Source organism: Cupressus sempervirens, chromosome 10, assembly GCF_028749045.1.
Source record: "Cupressus sempervirens isolate cs-2001-9-10 chromosome 10, ASM2874904v1, whole genome shotgun sequence".
NCBI lineage: Eukaryota > Viridiplantae > Streptophyta > Pinopsida > Cupressales > Cupressaceae > Cupressus > Cupressus sempervirens.
The window spans coordinates 683,006,065-683,010,827 of NC_143127.1; the positions used below are offsets into that span (position 1 = coordinate 683,006,065).

Below are 4,763 nucleotides of genomic sequence, written 5' to 3' on the forward strand. Positions count from 1 at the left end.
AAAATTGGAATCGATGATGTTGTTGTTTGTGGTCCGGGGTTCAAAGCCCCTAGTTCTGAAGAGCTAGGAGGCCCTATTTTGAACCAAAGGGTGGCTGATGTACAAGTTGAAATCACAGAGCAGCATGAGGTGTGGAAGAAAAAAGGTTGCACCATCATGACTGATGGTTGGACTGATAGAAGGAGTAGAACACTCAACTTTCTTGTTTCTTCATCAGGTAAACTGTAATTGTACTTAGAGTCTTAGACATTAAAAATTTAGAAGTAGAACTTGTACTTAAGTTATTAAGTTTATAAATTTTTAATTTATAAATTATGATTCATCATTAATCATTATACTAATTTTTTTCTTTTTCTTTAGGTGCCACGATTTTTTTGAAATCCATTAATGCCTCGGAAAAAATAAAGAATGTTGAATATCTTTGTGGGATAATGGATGAAGTGATAAAGGATGTAGGTGAGGAGAATGTGGTGCAAATAGTTACTGATAATGCAACAAATTATGTTGCTGTAGGAAAGCTTCTTATGGACAGACACCCTCACCTATTTTGGACCCCTTGTGCCGCTCATTGCATTGACCTCATGTTAGAGGATCTTGGTAAACTCCCTTGGATCAAAATAGTTATAGAGCGAGGAAGGAGTGTATGAAAATTCATATATAATCATACACGGGTCCTCAACCTCATGAGGAAACACAATGAGCAAAGGGAGTTGTCTCGTCCAGGTGTCACTAGAGGGATTGCATCCTCATATGCAAAGACCACTGCAGGGATTGTTACAACTGATCATATTTTTGACGAGCCCTCTTTTTGGACACCTATTGCTGATATTGTGAAGGGAATTTTTATTTTTTTCCTCATTTCAACTTTATTTTGTTTATGAAATTATGTTATAAATTATTTTTCATTTTTTAAAGAAAAAACTTAAAGCTGATTATTTCTTTTCCAACTTTCATAATGATTGCAGTTTGTAAAGCCGCTTATTGTTCTCCTACGAACGACTGATGGAGAGAAGCCCTCAATGGGCTACATTTATGAGGGCATGGATAGGGTGAAGGATGCCATTCACACTTTTTTTGCAGGGAATCGAGATAGGTATGGGCCTATATGGGATGTCATTGATAGACGATGGCACAATCTACTTCACAGGCCTATACATGCAGCGGCCTACTTCCTTAATCCAGCATACCAGTTCAATCCACATTTCAAGGCTGATGATGAGGTGTGGAGTGGCCTCTATGATGTTATAGAAAGAATGTCACCTAATTCAGCAGTTAGCATAGATATAGTCCGTGAGATTGATCTATTTAAGAAAGCTCAAGGGGACTTATTTGTACGAGAGTTGTGCAAAAGAAATAGGACAGCATTGATGCCTGGTAAACACTAAAAATCTTTGATTCTAATTTCTACATCCTAATTTGTAATAGTAATTCTATTACCATCTTAATTTGATAAATTCAAAGTTATTGATATGATTCAAAAATTTCTTGTTTCAGATGTATGGTGGGAGATTCTTGGCACAAAGGTGCCAAATTTACAGAGGATTGCGATTCGCATCTTGAGTCAGCCATCTAGTGCATCAGAATGTGAACGTAATTGAAGTCTTTTTGAGCACATACACTCAAAGAAGCCCAATAGGTTGGCAGTGCAAAAATTAAATTGATCTTGTCTTTGTTCACTACAACCTTCGCCTTCGCCATAAACAGATCCTTGGCACTGATACAACTTTGATTGTATTAGAGAATGTTGATCCTCATGCAGAGTGGAACACAGAGGTGGATGATCCTGTCTTCAGTGATGAAGATGTGGAGTGGGTAGATCAAGTGGATCGAGAGGCTGAGGCAGTAGTGATGGCAGTTGAGGAGGCTAGAGCACGAGGAAACAGAGTGGACCCTGAGGCTAGGAGTGATGGATCCGAGGCTGATGACGAGGATTATATGCGTGAGGAGGATGATGATGATGAGGATGAGGAGGAGGTTCAGTGTCAGCCTCAGACACAGACAGAGAGGATGGCTCTAGAGTCTTCCATGACTTATCTTAGGCGCACTTGTAGGAGGACATAGAGGATGGCTCTAGTTGTTATTTTGATATATGTTTTGAACCTTTAAATTTGATACCATGGATTTTGTAATCCATGAATATTGTAGACATTTGAGTCTTTGATATTGGAGTGACACTATGTTTATTACTTTATAGTTTATAACTTTATATTGTGTTTATTCAATTTTTTTCCTTCAAAAATTCACTTTTATACTTATATGATCTATGCAAAATTGTGTATGTGTATTAAGTAGGTTCTATTTATATCAATTATTGTGTATTTGATGTTAATTGACTAAAAGATGCAAGAAACAATCTTAAAATCCTTAAAAATATTTGGATTTCATGAGTTTTTCATTTTTTCGAGTCCTTGCCAAGTCCGGTCACCGAGTCTGAGTCCGAGTCCGATTTTGACCTTTTCGAGTCAGAGGCAACTCCGAGTCCCCTAACACTGCATAAAACACTCTGTTTCCAAGAAGAAAAGTAATCATTTTTAGCACTATGAAATATATTAGATATAATGTCAACAGTAAAACATTTATATATCATGGTGGTTTCCAGCATTAATTTCAAAAATGGCGGCTTCTAGTAGCTTTTGAAAATGTCAACTTCATAAGATAGCTATAGCTGAACAAGTCATATCAACTATGGTGGCTTAAAGTGAATATGCTAGTAGCTCCCAAATGTTGGTTTTAGAGTAAGAGCAAATCAATCATGTTGACCATGCTATTTCTAAATAAAAGATGTGCCCAGAATATCACAAAAACAACAGTAAGACAATGGTAACTTCAGGTGAAACATTTATTTCAACTTTGGCGGCTTTGTACAGTACATTTAGAAATATGATTGGTAATTCCTTTTAATTGTGAATTACAAGAAATAAAATGCATGGAAAGAAAGTGACAACATTTGAAAAGGAAAAGGAGGAGCAGCAGTCACCATCAATGCACAACCATGCATTGGATGCAAAGAAACTCACACAGCCTCATAAAACAAACAACTCTATCCAAATATGGCAATTTCAAAGTTCTTTAAATACACAGATTTCCCCAAGCATGGTGGCCTTTAAAGGAAAAATGCAGACCTTCGTTCAAACAGTAAAGTTAAATCTAGTGCATGGAGGACGTGAAAACCTCAAAATCTAGGCGTATTCAAAGTAGATTACATTTTCTTGCAAACAGATTATAGTAGCAGATCAAAAAATCTACTGCAGCTACAAGCTAAACGTACTAATAATAAAATGAGTTTCAGCAAGAAGTAATCACAAAGATAAACTTCAAACCATGGTGGCTCAGATAAAAGTAAATTTCAAGCAAACCTTTATTATGGTAGCCTTCAAAGAGAATTGACATTTAAATCTTGGAGAAACAACAAAATGATCAAGCATGGCGGTCCCATAGAAATGCACAGGAACCCCAAGCATGGCAGCCTTGAAAGAGAAAACCCAAGTTATGTCTTCATTCAAAAAGATGAGCCCAACAAAAATAAAAGTCATGGCACAAGCATTAAATATGTCCAACTTATAGAGAAACAACAAATTTTCATGGCGGCTCAGCTTCAACACTAGTTATCACCGAAATGTACCCAAGACCTCAAATCAATAAGCAAGAATAGAGGAGAGTTAAAACCCGTATTTCCAGCAGAAGGGTTAGAAATGCTATGTCGGCTAAAACTCCAAATGTTTCCAATAATGGAGACTTTCAAACAACAAAAAATCTTTGTATCAAACAAAAAATATAAATGGTGGCTCGAAATGAATTTGAGCAAGTAAAAACATAACAGATATATAACCTTCAAATCATGGTGGTTTAAAATATATATTCTTAGCAAGTAGAATGAACAGCGAGATCTCATAACGGATTCAAAATCTTTTCACACATGGAGGTTTCCAAAATAGCGATTGGAAAATAACAGAGATGAAATGTATTACCTCCAACAAGCAAAGCAGAGAAGACCATGGCAGCTCAAAATGAATTGCCAACAAGAAGCAATCGCCAAGATAACCTTCAAACATGGTGGCTGCAACAAAAATGTGCCCAACAAAAAGGAAAAAATGCCGACCTCAAGCCGACTATCAAACCCTAGCCGCAAGTCCTCTCCAAGCAAATGCAAATGCGGAATGATCAACTTTAGGGTTGTAAATGGTAAATACAATACCCTCAATCATTTTACTTAAGTTTTGAAGTCCAATCACTTTGGCCTCATTTTTTACAAGCCGAGAGTTTATTTGCCATTTTTCATATGGACTTAGGTATTATAGCATATGTGTAAGTTTATTAATTATTTTAATAAACTTTCCCTTTATTTTTTGTATAAGTCTTAGTTGTAAAAAGAAAATATTAATGATATCATTATAGATCATTGAATATTTTCTATTCTTCATGAAAAAATAAAGGTTGATAGACTTTTTCATATGTCATGGTCATTAAGTTATAAAATGACGTGCTTAAAGAGGGAAAGGAGGAAAAATGTTAGGAAAGACTAAATCATAAGAAGGGTTATAGGAGCCAAATGTGGGGTCGAATTTGAACCTTGACCAGGCATTTTTCCTATCATTTAAAGTCATGGACAATATATTTAGGGTTTTTGAGTCATTTCAAATGTGGGGTCGAATTTTGATCTTGTCTTGGCAGTTTGGAGTCATTTATTAATATTTTGAGTCTTTTGAGGACAATTTTAGTGAGTCATAAGTCTCTTTATGGCTTAGTGGACCTTTTTCAAAGGT

At 35.9% G+C, this 4,763-nt stretch overlaps 1 long non-coding RNA gene across 3 annotated transcripts; it reads right to left on the bottom strand.

Annotated features, from left to right (window-relative positions):
- Nucleotides 1-2,738: 2,738 nt before the first annotated feature.
- LOC149535659 (uncharacterized) lies at nt 2,739-4,217 on the bottom strand. 3 transcript variants are annotated; one of them, XR_016356919.1, is made up of 3 exons: nt 3,969-4,196; nt 3,357-3,735; nt 2,739-3,122 (listed from the first exon to the last, which is right to left on the bottom strand). It is a non-coding gene; the product is annotated as an uncharacterized LOC149535659 (long non-coding RNA). The 3 variants fall into 3 exon arrangements; XR_016356917.1 differs by having other exon boundaries at nt 3,357-3,467; nt 3,969-4,195; XR_016356918.1 differs by lacking the exon at nt 2,739-3,122 and having other exon boundaries at nt 3,337-3,735; nt 3,969-4,217.
- Between the last annotated feature and the right edge of the window lie 546 nt (nt 4,218-4,763).